The sequence below is a fragment of the Pyxicephalus adspersus genome, chromosome 3, assembly GCF_032062135.1.
Source record: "Pyxicephalus adspersus chromosome 3, UCB_Pads_2.0, whole genome shotgun sequence".
In the NCBI taxonomy this organism is placed as follows: domain Eukaryota; kingdom Metazoa; phylum Chordata; class Amphibia; order Anura; family Pyxicephalidae; genus Pyxicephalus; species Pyxicephalus adspersus.
Genome location: NC_092860.1, coordinates 81,214,416 through 81,235,155, shown reverse-complemented (window position 1 = coordinate 81,235,155; position 20,740 = coordinate 81,214,416). Strand labels below are relative to the sequence as shown.

The 20,740-nt window shown below is 36.2% G+C and overlaps 1 long non-coding RNA gene across 2 annotated transcripts in view; it reads right to left on the bottom strand.

The window, feature by feature from the left end:
- The window catches only part of LOC140327751 (uncharacterized), a 180,481-nt gene that overhangs the window by 92,445 nt on the left and 67,296 nt on the right, over positions 1-20,740 (bottom strand). For both annotated transcript variants that reach the window (XR_011920103.1, XR_011920104.1), the window contains exon 4: positions 6,844-6,940. This is a non-coding gene — a long non-coding RNA (uncharacterized lncRNA). The remainder of the gene's footprint in view (positions 1-6,843; positions 6,941-20,740) is intronic.

Sequence of the window (20,740 nt, the reverse complement as noted above, 5' to 3'; positions counted from 1 at the left end):
CAGCTAGGTTGCTTAACCTATGAACTAGAGCAAATAATTTCTGGGCTTTGGACCCTTCTATAGATTGCTCTATAGGAGCACACTCTAATGCAGAATGTAAACCTAATGCTTGTTATTGTTAATGCTTTCACACTGTGTTTAAAAGGGTAGTGTACTGATGTTACAAGTCAATGATAACTGAATGACATTTGCATTTACTGTGCAAGCACCAAATGCTCATGTATAAGAAATGTCAACCATACACATCACTCTAATGTAATCTCAGTTTATTATTATGCTACAATTTACACAAGCTGAAAACCAATTAAAGCCTTTCTAAAATTAAAAAAACATTTGCACTATACTATCCTATTAGGTTACATAAAAGTCACACTTATGTGATATAATTTTAATTATCAGGCTTTAATTATATTATGGGGTAAATATATTGAGACAATGATAAAAAAAAATCTGAGACTCACTGGAGGAAATGATTTGGGAAGAAAAAGGCCTGCAATGGTTAAATGAGCTTTACGCATCATTGAAAGTTAGAGTGAGGACAGAACGTGGTCATATACAGCTCTTCATTTGTTTTAATTCTGCAATATTTGTATTGGAGGCATAAATAGTAAGTACTGTGTGGTTTGATCATACCATCTAATTAGTTTAGATGCAAATAGTGCTTATTGGAATTCTTCATTCAACTTGAACTATCTATTGTTACTATGAAGTGGAAGAAACATGTCTAGAATAAAATACTGAACCAGTACTGATGATCGTTAAATGTCAATTCTGTAGTAGCCTTGACAAAAGCTCATCATAAACATGAATTGTGAGGCTGAAACAAGCATGAAATCACTGCTGGTATTTCTCTCATAGCCTTTTGAATAAGTTAGCAGTCTATCAATGACATTCTGTTTCTTTTTCTTTATCGACCAGGGTAATAAAACCTAAGTTGCGATGTGTGCCATCCCATTTTTTATTACATATCATGGATTCGGAACACAAGAACATGATGCTGCACACATTTATGTTGACAGGGGTATTCTTCAGAAAAAATGTAGAGAAGCTATAAACTAGTACATTTAAAATCAGCAAATGAGTCTTTTATTTAGCAATGCTGTCATTCAGTTGAAGGACAAATGGAATCTATAAAACTTGTGATAAATAAATATATATATATATATACATTATATGATATGAGAAAATGATTAGCTCTAGATTTGTGTCTTCACATACATGAATTCATCATATGCTAAAATCCTATTTCTATTTCGTCTTTATTATCGTGTATGTAAAGGCAGCCATATTTGCCTATTACATATTTAGGGTGCTGTAGAATGATGATAATGCAAATAAAATGGGATAAGGATTTAACTATAATAAAAAATAAATAACGTGCAAGAGGAAAAAAAATGATTTTTTTCTAGCACTTGATTGAATAATTTAGGTGAACACATCTTCACTTTATTCCCTAAGATAAATAAACATTTTTACGAAAGAGAACACTTTATTCATTTAGTAAATCGATTCCCCCCCCCCCCCCAAAAAAAAAATACATTATTTAAGTGATATACTCTTTTAAACGAGCAGTTCAGTAAAATTCCTGACTGAACTGTTAAACTATAATATCCTTCTGAAACTTTTTGTTTCAGTGCGTGTCTAGGAGTCAATTTAGTACTACAGATTACAAACAATCCACAAACAAATTTTAATTTATTTCAATGCATATTAAAAATGTATAACATGCACTTATTATATTTTACATGATTAGAAAGTGTATTTTTTTGTAAACAGAGTCTAAACAGCCATTTTTTGTCCATTTTTAAAAAAGCTTATTAACAGAACTTTACTAGACTTAAAGCGTATGTTTAAGCGTATGTTTAACTAAAAAAGTAAAAAGGCATAAACCATTATTTACTTTGACATTGGTTTCTACTATATTAGCATATTTTTGTTTTTATTGTACATCTGACTCCAGAAAAAAAGAGAACAGTTCAGAAGAGAAAGACAGGCTTTTGTGGGGCACAGTATTTTTCTTAAAAAAACTAAACTTTATTTGCTTTGAAATTCCGAAAACTAGACAAAGGCCTCCTATTCTAGAGCTAGACTAACATAGGTATCCTCGTCTTATAAACATGCCTGTGTAGTATATTGGTATATCAAATTCTGTTTACAACAATAAACTTGTTTCCCACTGACGTGTTTCCCCCCGCAGGGCTTCTTTAGGGTTTTTTTGGGAGACTTAGTGGTATTGCTGAAACTTTTTTGCTGGGAAAGACTTGATGCCAAATACTACTTGAGAAACGTTAATCATTAAATTCAATGGTAAAAGTAGTTAAGGCTGGCCCTGCAATTCATTCATCCTCTCATTCTAGTAGAAGTCCAACCCCACACACTTTATATCCCGATCCACAATCCACTATTACCCATTACTAACAATAGAACCATCCCCATTCATAATTGGAGGACCATCCTTAATTAATAAATGTAGAAATTCTTTGTTAATGGAGCATTCATAGTCTCTGTGTTATATTCCAAATATGAGAATCTTGAAAATATATTTGCATAATAATCACATTAGCCTACATCTCAGAAGATTCCTATAAGCCTAACATAGTTAGTTGTGAGACTGATTGCGACAACTGGACAGTACATAAGATTTCCGAGGGAATGGAAGTAATATTCTATATAGGATATACTGAAAGTGAAGTCTATCAGATGGGAAAAGTAAAAAATGCCACTATTTTGTAAGCTATTTTGTAAAGAATGAAAGAATTCACTTGAGGATATTAGAAGCTACTTTCATGGATATTAAATTATTGGTTAATCATAGTACTGGAGGAATTTTTCAAAAATGTAGTACCAAAATGTATTGAATGAGCCCTTAAAACAATGATTATATGTTCATATTGAATTTTAATTTCTGATGTAGAAGTTAAATAACTATAAAACAATAAAATAGTATTGTTTTATCAGTTTAAGTTTGCCTTAGTCATCTTTTGCCCTTCTCATTTATTCTATGTAGGAAATCTAGGCTTGGTAAACAGTCATGTAAAAGAACTCTAATTCCCCTTCTTGGACCCTCTCTGTTTTTCAATAATTCAGGTTTGGGTTTTTGTCAGTCATGTTGTCTTTACTTTAAAATTGTAATACCCACCTAAATTCTGTGCTTTAGAAAAGCATCCTGCTTTCTCTTAAAGCAATCTATAGAACTTTCTGATGCAGCCTATTCCACATTTTCATAGACCTTACAGCGAAGAATCCCTTCCTTATCTGGATATTAAATTTCTTTTTCTCCAGATACAAAAAGTTTCCCTTTGTCCTTTACTATAACTGAAAGTGAACACTTGGTGAGTGCTTGGAAAAAGAACTTTTAAAGCACATCAAATGTAAGGTATGGACTTATAGAAATAATTCTAGGTCCCTCATTCTGTTAACTCTAACTTATTGACGTGTAATAGCTTTTAAAGTGTTACCTATTGGAGGTTTGGGGTATGTTAGTTTTATGCCACTTCAAAGACATGCACAGTTTTGAGATATTTATTATTTTTTTACTCAGTGTGGCCTATTTTTTGATATTTTACAAAAAAAATATATTGTGTTTGAATGCACTAAAATGAATTTGAGTGTACTTATTATGGAGAATATAGATTTATTAAACAATAGCCAAATACTGTGCTTTATAAGAAAATTGAAATATCAATGTTCTATTTAACAGGACATCTGAGTAATATGCAGGTCCAAAATATTTTTGTCACATCTACACAAATAAGCTAAAATTTGGTCTGGTACTGAGAGCTGTTTGTACTGACAGCAGCAAAGTTAATAACAATTATCTGATCCTCACATTTTTCATTCTTTTGACTATTACAAAATTTAATCATTTTTTTGTCTCTTGACAGACCATACATGATACAGTCTTTACACCTCTCTCAAATATTTGGGTAATTTTGCAGTATGACATTCTTCCCTTTAACGCCGCAACAGTTTGGACCCACCCAAATCAAACACCTAGTGTTGATATGCGATTCTTTACCATCTTTCTGACATTATAGTACTGGAAAGCTCCTAATAAAGGTCCACAACATTTTAATTCAACTTAAATTACTTTATTGAACTTAAAAATGATTATACTTTACTTCTAAAAATCCCATTTCCAAATAGTCATATCACTGATTGGACAAATATTCTAAAGTATTTCTATATTATGTAGTTGTTGCAATTTCCAATTTCATCAGGATAGAGAAAATTACTGAATTCTGAATAGCATTTTGGCACATAGCAAATACAGCAAGATTGAGCATATTTGCCAAGTGCTAATTTGTTCCTAGTTGGGACCTTTACTTTTGGAATTTCACTTATTTAGTCAAATCATTCAATTGTATTAGATGTACAATAGGAAACAGCTTTAAGAATATGAGAAACAAGCCTAAAATTCGCCCAGTACTTGGAAGGTAGCTGGTGCATTCTTTATCCCAAAAGACATTACAGTAAGTTCGAATAATCCAGATGGGATGATGAAGGTGGTTTTTGGCCAAGTTTCCGATGCTAGAGGGATTTGCCAGTACCCCTGGTTAAATCCATGATTGTCAGATAGCGGGCATCTGCCAGTTTATCCATTTAGTTTTCTGTAGTCCACACAGAACGAACTACCAGTAATGCCCATGCCCTGGGGGACTTCTGAATGACCCCTAATTGCATCATCTCTTCAATTTCCCGACATGCAAGTGGAAAAACAGCCACTTCCCCACTCTCCCCCTTCTGCAATAATTCAACCATCAAATGAGCTGAATGTTTGCCATTTCCCCCTTTAACCAATGGCTGCGATGGTTTCAGCTGCCAGTTCCTAGTACACTGGCTGCTTGCTCATGATTCAGTTCTGTTACAAATCTAAACCAATTTTACAACTGTATAAACTGTTCATAAAGTTGTTCTTACTCTTTGTGTAAAACACATCAACATAAAACTACAATAGGATTGTAATATGTTTCATAAATATTATTTTTTAACTTGCTAGGTACCATGAATTTATATGTCTTATCTATATAAAACCATGTTCACTTGCCATGGCTTTTGTTAACATTTTCTTTTTTATATAAATAAAACACATGCCATTTGACTACAATGAAGAATAAAGACATCATTTATTTAAATGGAAGCCAGCCAATACCTTTTACAACAAGATTTTTCTTTAGGGGCTTACTGAAATGTTTATGGAGATGGTAATTTGTGGATGGTTTACGGCAAGAGAATAGGCTGGTTTACCATTCATGTGCACCATAAGACATAATATGATACAGCAAGCTTCTGAATTCACATTGCGCTACATCAATAAAAGGCTGTTTTATTCTTTGGAGTCATGCTACCATTGGATTTAATGAAGTATTTCAGTATAACAAATCTCATTTATGATATATTCCCATAACAAATCTTGGAGGCCTTATGCCTGGCTAATGAAGCACAAGAGAATGGTTCCTTCAAGTGGAATTTCAATTATGCCCAGAATACATAGTGGAACACATGAAAAGCTTACTCAAAGCTTTTATCATTTTTTATTAAACATTGTGGCTATATGACCGCTGCATTTAACCCCTTTATCATGAACAGTGTTTTGTGATTGAATTTATTCTGGTCAGATAACTTTCACTGATTTTATTTTGATAGCTGCAAAGTTTTTGGATGCAAATTAGAGAGAGTCAGACCAAATCGTATGACAATGAAATAGTTTTTCAACATTGCTGTTTCAGGTAATCCCTGTCAAATGACAGAAATAGTTGTGAATTAATATGATAGTTTCATAGCACCATTACTGTAATTATGGCTGTTAGAAACATATATTTTGTGCATATAATGTGGAACATGTACTTGTGTAAAAAAAAAAAAAAAAAAAAAAAGTACTGCACATATTTTTTGCATGCAAACATTGTGGATATAAGTGCAGATTTTTTTTTTTTTTTTATTGGTAGAGAAAATGTAATCTGGTTATTTTACTAGGGGTCCATAATTTATAGAGAGCATTTTACTTTCAGGGCCACCAATATCTGACGCTTCTACATGCTTATTGCATTTTTTTCCACTTTGGAAGAAGATTATCTTTATGTAGGTTCTTTGAATTTATATCAAGTGCCATCCCTATGTTTGCTCATTTCTGTCTTTATCGTATAGGTATTGTACATATTTATCTTTTTTTTATAAAATACAAAATAATTGTTTTATCTTTAGCATTGTCCCTTTTTTCAACTACTGGTTTTGTTTTAATTTACTTTACTATTTGGTCATAGTTTGGTATATATATAATTAGGTGGGACATTTTTGTATATTTTATTACATTTATTACAGTAAATTACCTTTGGAAACTTTAGATATTCAGTGGGTTGACAAGGAGGAAAGTGATGGATATTACATTTAAATTTACAGCCCAATAGACAGGGCTTGCACTATGGGCAGATGTTGACACTACAGTTTGGTACCATACCAAGCTAACTTAATTCCCCATCTTGCCACTGTTCAATGCACTGTACTATTCAATGTAGCAGTACTCGGACGCAACAGCAGGTTAGAACAAATCCTTCCCCCATTGCACTGTATCTCCTCTAAAGGGTTGCTTTCTGATAATTGGTGACTGTATGTCGGGTATTGGTGGACCTGGGGCAGCCACCATTACCATCACCGAGTCACCTGACACCATGCTGCAAATTGTATGATACAGTATGAAGTTAGGGAGGGATATTACATGCTGCTGTTAGGTAATATGTTGCAGATTAGTCCTATACACTGTATGGGGTGGCGGGCTGAACTGGTAAATCTTGACAGGAATATCAAGGAAAAGTCTACATAGCAAACAAACACAATTTCACTTACCTCAGGCCAGTTCTTGACAGGGTGTCCTCTAATAGGTTTACCAATACAATTTCGGTGTTCTGTTAGCAGGCCAACTTTCACAAGGTTTATTAATATTCTGAGAAAACACAAGGCAAAGCCATATTATCTAAGCCATGATAAAAACAATATTGGAGTTTGTTTCCTAAAAAAAGATAGCAAACAATGATATATTGGTTCACCTGAGAATTTATCATTTTCTATTATGTAAACACTTCCAGGAGCACACTTCATATGAACTGAAATGATTTTGATGATCCCCTTTTTTAGCATGCAGACCATGTAGCATCCTCCTAAAGGCCGATAGCTTCACCATTTTTTTACATAGACATAAGATAAGTAAGTGTAATATCCCACTTTTATAATATATATATTTATATATATATATATATATATATATATATATATATATATATATTAGAAATGTATATTATATATTTATAATGTATATTTTTATATATAAATTAGAATTAACCCCAAAACAATGTTTGCTAACCACAGGTATTTAAATCAGCACATATCAAGGGAGTGTATCAGTTAACTCAATGATGAACAAAAGGGCCTTATGTTAATCCTTAGGACAAATGTGCAACATTAGAAGACACTGGGGGTCAATTAAAATTCCCAAAGTAAGTACAAGTAGCATCAGTCCTTTGCTTTTAATGAACGGGATGTACCCTTTGGTGCATGTGTGAAGGTTGTTCTTCAAGTACTAGCAGTAATGTCTGTAATTAAACGTAAATGTACTTACAAAATCCTACTCATATTCTTTATAATCCCCTTAGGATCACTTAACAGACCAAATGGGACAGTCAAGGAGACAAATGAAGTCTCCTTCTCCTCTCTTTCTGTACAAGTCTGTAAACATAATGCTCAATTGATTGGGCAATGTTACATTACACCATAATGAATAAATAATTAGCTTGGCTAAAGCAAGCACTTTACTGCTATGTTGGTCTATATATTTGATCCCTTCAACTTTTTATGGAAACCAGAGACATAAAGTTTAAGATATCACATTTCACAAGTTCTACTAAAAGGAGTTAAATCTTAATGAGTTGGTCGAGTTGAAAACATTTATTTCTAAAGCTTGTATGTGTGTACAAGGTGTGTATATATATATATATATATATATCAGAAGTTATTTGCATTTTTTCAGTGGTATCTTGGATTACGTTTCATACGTTTCTTCTGTTTGTACTAATTTTTTTTTAACACATGAACATACTGTTTTATTGCTAGATTGGTTGCTAAATGCATATATGTACAGTAAACCTGTCAGCTTGTTTTAACATTATGAACAAACATTTGAAATAAAAAGTAGTCGCCACAAGTTTATTGTAAGTACTATGACTTTTAAAGAAATATCCTTTAATGCGGTTCGGTCCCAGGTGCATTTTCCACTAGTGCCTTTACTTCAGCCCACTAAAAGCATCACTAATCAATTTCTCCAGAAGTCAGTAAGAAAAGTATTAGCTCTTGGGGAATTGCTATTGGTTCTTTGCAAATCTTTAAACTTATGCCACAGTATGCCCCCAAAATGAAAATCACTCCAGCCATCATACCTACAGCTGGATTGATTTTCATTTTGGGGGCTTTATGTCTTCTCTTTTTAGTATTTGTCAGGAACCCTGTGGCTCCCTATGTCACTTGCTGTTGGCACTGTGGATTAGCATGTCTCACATGTGCAGCACACAGCTTGCTGCTGGTTCAACTCCTGGCTAAGCAACACTTGTACCTCATTATCAGAAGGTCTATATATTCTTGCTTCACAAGTTTCACATAGTCTTAGCATTGTACCTGTGACCCTGATGGTGATCAGGTAACTTGCTTTCTGAATTCCAGTCTTTGCCCTGTTCACAGAATACCTTGTTTGATTCCTATTGTAAATAGTACATATATGTAGGATTCACCCATATAGGAGCAGCTAAATTGTTCCAGTTTGCCCTTTTTGTTACCATACCAGACATGACCCAACCAAAAACCTGGACCCAGTTACAATGGCAGATTAGTCAGGAAAACAATACATTGATTCTCTGGCCATTGGTAGTACAGGTAGTAAAGCATTTGTAATCCACAAAAAGGTTAATTACACAGGTCAACATGTCATTTTTATCAGATATATTTGTATGTTGGCTCTGTAGTATTTTTGATGCGGATTTCAAATCTGTGTTCAGTTTTTCTCTACAAGTTCTAGTTTTTGTAATGCAGCTAATTATATATTGTGTGAAATTCCTGATAAATATCCTTAACACATTACAACATTTAACAACAGTTTTCTTTTTTTAAGGTTAGAGACCGCACTAACTGCGATTGATTTCATTTGTCATCAAGCCTAGAAATGGCCTTAAAGATCCAGACAGTTTCTGTTACCTGTGTGGTTTATTCACAAGCAAAGCACAACATGACCAAATTACCACAGAATTTAAAAAGATATACAAATTATATTTCGGCTGTCCACTTGGTGACCAGGATAAATCTTGGGTTCCACATGCCATCTGTACCAGCTAAATCGGCATAAAGCAGCAATGCCATTTGCAATCTTGATGGTGTGGAGAGAACTGCAAAACCATCTAATCAACTGCTGTTTTTGCCATGACAACAAAAGTGAATTCTCGGGTAAGACTAAGCACAAAATTGTATATCCCAGACTTGATTCTGCAATTAGGCCTGTTCCCCATGATGAATCATTGCCAGTTCCGGTACAGTCACATGATGGACTTGCTTCTGTAGAAGGTGATGAGAAATGCACTGGAGTTGCAGACAGTTACAGCTGAATGACCTTGTTCGTGATCTAAATCTCTCCAAAGACAAAGCAGAACTTCTTGCTTCAAGGCTTAAACAGAAGCACTTGCTTGGAAAGGGTGTAACTGTGACTCACTACAAAAAACGAAATCATAACTTGACAAAGTTCTTCACTAATGATGGCTCACTGTGCTACTGTCATTATATAAATGCACTCTTTAACAGTTTGTCACAAGAGCATGTTCCATCTGAATGACAAATCTTCATTGATTCTTCTAAAAGAAGCTTGAAAACAGTCTTACTGCATAATGGTAATTCCAAACCAAGTTTACCGATTGCCCATTCCGTTAACCTAAAGAAGTCCTATGACAACAATAAGTTACTACTAGAAGCAATCCAGTATAAAACACAGCAGTGGAACATCTGTGGAGATCTAAAGGTCAATGGCTTGCTGATGGGAATGCAAGGAGGATTCACAAATTATTGCTGTTTCCTATGCCTGTGGGACATCCAATTTACGGGAGACCATTATGTCAAGTGTGATTGGCTACCAAGAGATACCTATAAGCCCAGAACAAGCAGTGTCAAGTTTCTGCCTCTGGCTGATCCGCATAAAGTATTTCTGCCATTTCTCCATATCAAGTTAGGCTTAATGAAGAACCTTGTAAAGGCCATGGGTAAATCAAACTCCATGGGTTTTCAGTACCTTGTTGGGAAGTTTCCAAACATAAGCACTGCAAAACGAAGGAAGGAATATTTATAGGACCACAGATCAAGTCTGTTTTGCAGGATGATGTTTTCAAACAATCTCTCTCAGCAGCTGAGCTAGAAGCTTGGGATGCATTCAAGTGGCTGTGTGAAAATTTCCTGGGCAACCATAAGTCTTCTGCATACAAGGAAGGAGTTCAGAATCTGCTTGATTCATACCAGAAACGGGGTTGTCGCATGTCATTAAAAATACATTTCTTGCACTCACATCTAGAATTCTTTCCGGATAATCTTGGTATGGTGAGTGACGAACAAGGAGAACGTTTTCACCAGCACATTCAGTTAATGGAGCATCACTACCAAGGTTTCTGGAATTAACATTCACTTCATTCACATTCACACCTTATTTTCTTCACACTGAAGATGTATTAACATTCATGTTAATAGTGCTTACATTTTAGTACAAAATACATGCACATATAATGGTAACTATAATAGTACTCATAACTCAGGAACTGTATGTGTTAGGGAAAAACAGATCTGAAATCTGCTCGAAAAACAGATTTTGAAAAGTTTGCTGTGGTTTCTGATGATTATCAAAACTAATTTTTTGATGACCTGTGATATTATTCAGTCTTGAACAAGAAAGCACCAGAACTCTAACAGTTGAATGACATAAAATGCAGTCTTATCCCCCCTCTCTACTTTGCTATGTACACATGTGCAACAATTGTCATTGGAAAGGATTTTTCACAATCCTTTCCAATGACTAATAACTGCACGATGTATGAACGAGTGCATACGGCATCGTTCCGCTCCATGGAGAGGGGAGGGGAAGAACAACGGAGCGGCACCCTGCTGCACTCTCTTCCCCTTTACTTCCATTAGGATCATTCGTTGTCCATTCATCTGTGGATCCACCAGGACGGTCATTCGGACCATGGACGACTAGCCCTGTACACAATATTCTCATTCCGATATCAGAGACGATTATCGGACAAAAACTATTGCACATGTGTACCTAGCCTTAATGAAGTGGTCTTTCCTCTCTTTCTGCCTGGGGGGGAGGAATCCTTTTCTCCCAGAAGCCAGTCCTCTTCCAGTCACAGCTCTACAAAGACTGCAGCCTGCAGCTGTTGTGGTCACCATACTATTTCTGTCACCAAACACTTCCTGTGTCTTAATGGAGCAGCAGACCAAGCAGCAGGAAAGACACAACCATCAATATTGTGCCCTACCAGGGTCTGCACGTACATAGTGTTTGCTGTTATTTCATGTTTAGGGAAAACTAGCAGCCACCCTGTTAGTAAAATAAGCATTACTAGTCCTAAAACTAGATTTCTGTCAGATACTTTTCTATAATGTTGCTTGCCGTGTAATATTATTTTTATGCAGTTATTTCAGCAATGACTTGACTATTTTCTAAAATTGTAAAACACATTTCAATCTTGCAACATGACAGAACTTTTTTAACCATATTATTACTATATCACTTACAAAGACTTTTTACACTTTTGCTAGTAATGATATCTAATTTTAAAAAATTACTCTTTCATAATAAAGAAAAGAAAACCCCCGATAAAATTATTGCTCTTTATTGTGTAATTACAAAAATGGAATATTAAAGATGAAAATTGAGCAAATTTTGCAAATTTTATGATAACAAGAATGGGAACAAATGCACAGTAAAACTAACACAATGTCTAAAACTAGAAACAAATTTCACAGATGCAACTATATCTTACAGTAACGGAGCTGATTTACTAAATAAATATAAAATGTTTAATCAAGTGAATTTTCACTTTGGATAAGAAAATTTTACTTAGCTTAGTGAATGAGGTGATCCTTTGATGACTTTATTCAACCATTTGCAAAAAGCCAAAAAAATCTTGTTTTGATTGTTTTTTCTTTGCAAAGTAATCTAAATTCACTTCACTGAGTAAACAGCCTGACACTCCTTTTAGTAAATGCATCCCATTGGAGAGAAAGTAAGGGTTTATGCATTAAAGGTCCAAGGTACATAAGGTCCATACCAGGAAATCATTTGTACAATATTACATCATACACACATTATCCATCACATCATACACTGTTCCCTTTGCATACCAGAATGTGAATTCTCTAACAAGTGGAACATTAATCTATAATCTAATCTACAGGTACAAAATCAGTAGAGTTTATAGACTGGGAATGGAAGTGGGTTGTATAAAGATTTGAAACCCTTCAGATTAATGGATTATAAACACCAAGTCTTGGGGACACCTTTATGGAGGAAAATGCCACGATATTACATTGTGTATTATTGAGGTACAAATAGGCAGAAGACATAATTCATCAAGCACTTTTTATTTTATGTGAACAAGGATGATATAAAAACTCATACATGACTCACAAATATATTAGATCTATTAGCAGCTTGCTTTTCAGGCAGGGAAAGCTCACTTATCCAACATAAATTTATAGCATTTCCCATCTCACTTTGTGGGAAAGGCATTTTTACAGGGTTGGATAAGTTATTGACCTTGAAATACAAATGCTTACTAGTGTATATGCTTTCAGAGTGTTGTAAAGTATACTTCACCCAGTGTATAATTATAACAAATTGTTTCAGGTTGGAAATGATAACACAAGCTAAAGTTCTATAATGCATAAAGTAATCTGTGTTGGTTTTAACACGGTTATACATATAGATAACAATATACATTGTCCTCTAAATGAGAATAAAGTCTGAATAATGACAATGCCATCACTTCTATCTTCCTACTATAAAAGTAACTTGTCACAAGAGAAATATGTAGAATGCAATTGCTGACCTGGCTGTCATGCTTATGCAGTGGGTTCTATACTTTCTTATTCACTAACTCATAACAAATATAGAGATAATGAATTTTAGGTTTTCACAACCTTCCTTTATTGCCTGCTTGTTCCAGGTCACTGAATTAATAGTTGAAAACCAGGTCTAGGCAAGCAACTAGCATGCTTTAGAGGAGGTCAGCAATACTAGCCTCATATTTCTCCAATAACAGATGCACTTAATAAAACTTAAGATGAGAGATAATTAAATATGTAAAGAATTTTCTTTTATATTTAATTTTGGATTTGAGGACAACTATGTCAACGTGCTTTCTTGTTCTTTATCGTAATATAGTGTGGGTAAAATGATGAATTGAATTTCTCTATCATTTCCAAAGTTAACTGGCAAACCTATTTAGAATTCATTCTTTAAGAAAAGAAATTTGTAGATGTATTGTTCAGTTAATTTCAGTTACAGTATATAGCATGTGACATAATGTGGGTCATGGCCTTTTTTTACTTTGTGAATGAATGGAAATACATACATGGAAATTAATTATATGAATTAAATCATCATTCTGTTTTTGTAAATACATTGCAATTATAAGGTTGAACCACCTTCCAGTCACAAGGTTCTTTGAATAGGTGGCAATCATTTGCAGCAAAAAAATGTTGCAATGTAGATTTGTTTGTGATTTAATAGTTTCTCTTTAACATTCTCATTTTCTCATGTGTGACTGTCAATTTTTCTGTTGGCAGAATTTTTTGACAGAAAGTAGGTAGTATTTAGCCCTATAATTACTGCTTGTTATGCATGGACAGAATGATTGTTAGTTTCATTGATATATCTTGACAGTGTCTTTTGCTATTACAAAGTCCAGCAACAAACTACTGGTATATACCAATAGTAGTAAAATAACATAACTTTTACATTTTAAAAATAAATAAAAGCACAAGTAGTCTCCTTCTTACCCCTGGAACTTAAGGATTCATAAGGAGATGTCCTTAGATATGTGATTACTAATGCAAAATATAAAAACCTAATTTTTAACAGCATTGAAATGGAAAACAAATTTCATAGCCAATATATGATATATAAATACAGTGGTACCTCGGTATAAGTCCCCTTTGGAATAAGTCCAACTTGGTATAGGTTGCTTTTTTGCTTGCTATACAACCTTTGTGCTAGAACTTGTTTGGGTAAAAATGAGTCATAATACCGCGCACTACCCTTATTTACCTCTCTCGAGACAAAGCTACGGCTGCCCACGAGCATCAGTACGCCAGTTGCTACAATTCAGTGAACAACCCGCGCTATAACTGTGAATTACATAACATTTCCTCCTCCTCCCTTCTCAGCACCATCCTAGTAGGCACTCCACTCTTCTCAGCAAGGTAAAGTAAGGCTAAATTTGATTTTTTTTTCATCGAATTGCTTTTGTATTTATGTACTTTAGTATTAAGCAGTGTTTAAATTATTTTATACAACCCCATCAATGAATAATATGCCAATAACTATAGGATTTTTTTTTTTATGTGAACAGATTTATCATTTTCCTTTTTTTTCCTATGAGTAAAATGTGTTTGGTATAAGTCCTGTTTGGTATAAGTCCAAGGATCTAGAACGAATTAAGGACTTATACCAAGGTACCACTGTATATATGACATTAGGTACTATAGAGGCTATGGTTATGTTAAAAGGAACATAAATCCTTTTTCAAGTCTAAAGTTTTATCCCCGGGTGCGTAGCATGTTCTAAAATGAGGTAAATACAACCTCAGGTGAACAACACATGAGATATTATACCATGTCATTATTTACCAGAGATGCAGTCAAAATGCATAATCCAAAAAACTCCTCCCAAATCTATAGCAAGCAAGTTCTGCTAATCAAATGCATTTGATTAATGGACCATCATAAATTATTTGGAAGGTTTGGAAGGAGAAAGCCTCTTCTTTTTGAAAAGAACTTGGCAGCACAGCTTTGGTTTGCAAAGCTGCATCTGAGCAAACATTAAGACTTCTGGACCAATGTTCTTTGGACAGGGAAGACAAATTACACAGTGTTACATTTGTCAGTGCAAAAATCAAGCAAAGCATGTCAGTGGAAATATTCATACTGAATGTCAAGCACAGTGGTGGAGGGGTGGTCATTTGGGCTTGTTTTGCAGTCACAGAGCACTGTGCAGTAATTGGGTCTAAATTTACTAAAGCTAGAGAAAATACACTTTCATCAGTGGACCTTGGTGATCCAGAAAACTTTAAATTGCTAGCAAATAGCAAGTGACATTGAAGAAATTCATTCCATATTTGCTGGATCACCCAGCTTCACAAATGAAAGTGTAACGTCTCCAGCCTTGGAAAGCTTTAATAAATCAGGCCCATAGAGTCTTCTTCATGAACTTCTCTATACCAAGGCATTCTAGGGTCAAATATGAGGCCATTTGTGCGACAGCTAAAGCTTTGTTGAAATTGGGTCATTGGGTTACAATGTTGGAATATAGCCTAGTCAAAGTCCAGACCTCAAGGCATATGCATTTCATTTGAGGTTTGCCACCCTCAAAGGCTATTGGAACAATAGGATTTATTTTTTAAGCTTTGAATCTGAATTTTAGCAACATTCTCTACCAGAGACTGTGTGTTGTATGACAGCGTTACTGCTGTTTTTATTTTTGTAATATTTCTTTGCTTCTAAAGGTGAAAATGGGGAAAAAGATAATAAATAAAATCATATTAATTATTAATTATTTACTCACTATAGATTGCATTTAGATACATACATGCATTAAAAAATCCAAATCAAATCTTGTGAGACTTGAATGCCTTAGTTAAAAGGGATAAGGTTTGAGAACCATGCTCATAGAATGTGAGCTGTGGCTATAGTATTATAGAAAGGGTTTCCCTATAACCTTAAAGTTATTTCAAGGTGAGAAAAGCTGCTTTAGATAGTTGCAGTTTGCAAATCTCATTACTGCTCTGCATGTTTGGAAACTGCAAACTCCAAAGCAATTTTATTGGTAACATCTACTCCATACCAGATGTGCCTTGCAAATCATTTTCTGAATGGTGATGAGAGATGATACTGCCCCTGATAATCACCAATCAATAGGACCGATGGTAATACTGGCTACCAGTCAGTTTCTAATGTATACAGTGGGCAGTTCCCCTTTGGCTGGAAGTACAAGTAGTCCCTGGGTTACATACGAGATATGGACGGTAGGTTTGTTCTTAAGTTGAGTTTGTATGTACGTCGGAACAGGTACAATATTTTAATGAATGCAATTAGGACAGATGTTTGTTTCAAAATATTATTTATTTTTATCTTTCTGTGCATGCACGGTAAAGGTTTAAACATTTTCAACTACAGTACAATTGCCCCACTCTGCCCCATCCAGCCTCCATCATTCAGGAGCAGTAGCTGCAAAGTGGGGACCTAGTGGGCAGGCAGTGTGGTGTCAGTTACTGTATAAAATCCTCACTGTGAGTTAATCACAAACAAAGCAAAAAAAAAATCTTTATGGAGCCTAGACATTCATTAACATCTGTAGCAAGCTGTGCTTTTATATGCAAAAAGAAACAACTGCAGAGTTTATCTTGGTCAATAAAGAATTACAAGAGGCTGAACAGCTCAGCCCTTAAGATCACCCACAACCTCAACTGTATTTACCAAAAGACTTCTTCTGCAAATCATGCAAACTGCTCCCCTCCTTCCCATCAAGCCTCAGTTCTGCACAGTAACGAGCAGGGAAACCCCGTTCTTATGTAGTAGTCGTCTGTATGTCGGATGTCCTTAACTTGTGGCTACCTGTACTGCCCTTAAAACTAACAGGTACCTCCTATTTACTTTTATTAACAGGCTCTTGTCAAAGCCCTTCCAAGGTTTTCTGGGTTGGTTTGCTATGACTCAAAGAGTGTTCAATAAACCTGTACTGACAAGAACCCAGGATCATTCACCTACTTATTCATTCAATAGGATAGTACATATTAAATCAACTCCGTAAATTTAGATCAATGTTAAGTTGAATGTTCTTTATTTATTTGTTTCCTAGTAAATTTAGACTATGAGTAATAATTAAGCTTTCCTGTGGCTTCCTTGTAATATTTTTGCTATTTTTGTTTCAAAATAGCTTCTTATTCATAAGTACAAACTGTCTCATTTAGGTTAACCAAAATCATTTTTAAAGTTTCAAAACTGACTTTGCCTAATTACATTGATGAGCATGAATTCTACCTCTGATTTCTCACTTTGTGCTATTATTTTGTAGCAGGAGATGATTACATATCAACAAGCTTGCTTAACATGTGTAATTATTTCTAAATGATGACACAGTTTACTTTTTTCCACTTGGACAGTTTAACTTAAAAATATACAGTACAAACTGTGTAGACAACTTCACTTTAATTTGCATTTCAATAAAGAACTTTTCTGGCAGCAAAATGATGTACTAATAATCTGTATGATTCCTTCCTTATTCATTTATTTTTTTATGTGTCTGCCATTGCTTAATGTACATATCATCTTCCCTATATATTTTCATTGTCCTGTGATTTGTAAGCATTGGTAAGTCTAAAAGTTTTATTTATTTTTGCTTCTTGTGCCCTGTAAATGTTTACATCATGAGATAATGAAGGACAATGGTTTATTTTATTTCATGTATTTCTTTCCATGATACTTTGTCATTTTTTAATCAAGAATAGGGCACTGGTATAAGTCACTTATTTTATATTCTCTACACTCCGCTAACTTTCAAGGCTAATATCCCAAGCTATTGCTTCTCAACATTTCTATATGGTTGATGCTTGGTAGTTAGTCAACCTTGTCTAATAATGTGGTTAGAATAGGTTGGATTTACTTGACAACACCCATCCCCATCCCCCACCCCCTGTTGTTCCCTAGACTTCCCTACCCTCCTTCCTCCACCCCATGTATGTTCTATTTCAAAGTATGGTGATATTTGTTTTTTTTTATACTGTTGTTCTCAGCTACCTCCATACTGCACATTATGGCAGACTAACCTGCAAACCCCCCCCCCCCCCACCTCCCGGGATGACTGCGAAGTTCCTTCTCACTCCGCCACTGCTTCTGTCATCTTTTCCAATTATTCTTTTGAGTTTCTTTCCTTTGGGTTCAATACCCACATGGAGATGACTTAGCATATGTACACAGGTGCTATTTCATACAATTGTGCTAAACCTTGAGCTATGCAGCTTCTTTGAAAGTCGATGCAACATTTACTTGTTTACATGGTGCAATAATGACTGACCTCCATTACCCTTGCCATGGACAAGACAAAATGTAGATTTCAATAACTGTGTATACAAATCCCTACCCCTATCTATACCAAAATTTTGTCTTTTGAATGTTTGCAATTCCTGACAACTTAGAACTTTCCAATGCATAGTCAATTTTTCTTTTCACTTTTTTGATATTTAAGTAAATACAGACTGGGGAAATCAGTAGTTTGGTTTCATTCATGGATCATATATTTTAGAATAGTTTCAAAAATAAAAAATAAACACTACTAATCTCACTGAATAAATATATATTTTACTGAGGTTTTGACTGGTAATATGAGTATTTTTGTAAGCTAGAATTGTTCAGTAGACTTTATATCACTAGGTAACCTTTAGCTCATACGAATTCCTGCATTAACAGTACATCTGCACAAAGCTTGGCATTGATTTTGGTTCTAGGGAAAATAACTCCAATAATAATATATCACTATTGACCACTCAGGCCAACAGGGATGGAAGCATGGCTATGCATACACATAGAGCCAAAAATAATTTCCTTCTTTTCTAAGAACAAAGGTTTTTGGAAATTACATTTAAGAACTTGGCACAGTGTTGTTTTCCTATTCGTCATCATAATCAATGTATATAGTTTATTTAACTAACATACTGGAGACAATTCACATAGCAAAGTAAATATTTGTACATAGAGTGGACATTTGTACACTTTGAATAGTAAATCATTTGGGAAGTATATAATATTAAAAACAGTAATACTAAAAGGTAATATAAACAAACAGAAGACAATAAACAAAGATATTCAAACAGAAAACTTAAAGAGAACAGAGAGGGAAGGGTAAGAAAGGAAGAAGTAGAAGTAGATATCGAGCAGTTTTAGGTGTTTAGGCCTGTTATGAGGCTAGCATTTCATTATATAGCACATGGTTGGTTAACTAGTTTAAGTTTAAGCATAATACTTTCATAAAGTAATAAGTAGTTGAATGACTATACACATATCACAGGATGAAAACTTGGGTGCTTTATGTGTATTTGGTACATAGGCAAAATTGAGTTCAAGGTACAGAAGGACCACAGAAATAACTTTCAGAGGCAGTTTTGTATGATCCACATTTTCATGAAATACAGTCTGCCTTTATTAAAAATGCATATTTTATTATATATGCATATGCATATTGTAATTATTTATAATACATAGCCCCTGATTCATCAAGCAGAATCGGATTATCGGTCGCGCATTCGTATTCGCCACGTCTGGGGGACTGGACGCCAGGCGGCCGCGGAGGAGCAGGCCTCCGGCGCGCCTGATTGCTGAGCCCCCTCGGACTCGGCGCCGTGTTAGGAGCCCCATTAGGGACCCTCCGATCCCCCAAGCGCAGCCTCCGCTGGCTGCTGCAGAGGGGGAGGGCGGAAGGAATCCTCGGCCACGGCAGAGTCGCAGGGGGGATGTTAGGGGGGCTGCTTCTCCCCCCCTGGCTTCCCCCACCACTGCTAGGAGGTCTGTGGAGCGTGCAGGAGGCGTGGAAGGGACTGCTGGTGCTGGAGGTCGGCAAGACGTGCAGCCCCCGCTGCTTGTGGGGGCTTCTGCAAGTAGATCCATACCCCTGGAGTCAGGAGGCTCCAGGGTTCAGCGTTCCCGGCCACATGGAGGTGCTGCAAAAAGACGATCAGGCTCCTCTTTGTCAGCGGGGGAGCCGGCTGCGGGCGCATCGGGCGCCCCCCTATGGCGGCGGGGACCTTGTACCCTGGCTTGCAGGCGGCCGGAGCTGTGGGCTCCGGCTTAATGGCGGCCGGACCCGCGTGCTCCGGCAACATGGCGGCCGGACCCGCGTGCTCCGGCAACATGGCGGCCGTACACGCGGGCTCCGGCAACATGGCGGCCGGGCCCGCAAGCTCCGGAAATATGGCGGCCGGAGCTACGGGCTTCGGCATTCTGGGGCTGGGGGCTGCGGGCTCCGGTGGTAGGGGGGCCGGAGCCGCAGGCTGGGCAGCGTTGGAAGCCGGAGCAACAGGCTCCGGTTTCATGGCGACCGGGGCTGCTGTCCCCGGATCTAGGGTGGGTAGGGCAGTAGCTAGGGGGGGTGGTGCTGGGGGTAGATTCAGGCAAGGGGTAGCGGGTGGGAGGGAGAACGCTCCCCTTACCTGTGATCCGGTGGAAGGCTGGTCCGCGAATGAATCGCGGCTGGCTGACTCTGAGATCCATAGGCAGCCCTGGCTGTTAGACAGGGCTGTGGATCCCAGATTGAATACTGTGGAAACTGATATTGTGAGAGAGCCCCCTGGTGGTTGGGAGGGCAATGGGCAGCTAGGAGATAGGAATTTCATTCATGGCAATTCTAGGGCATTGCCTATGGGTCAGGAAGGGGGGGGTAGTGGGGTTTCTT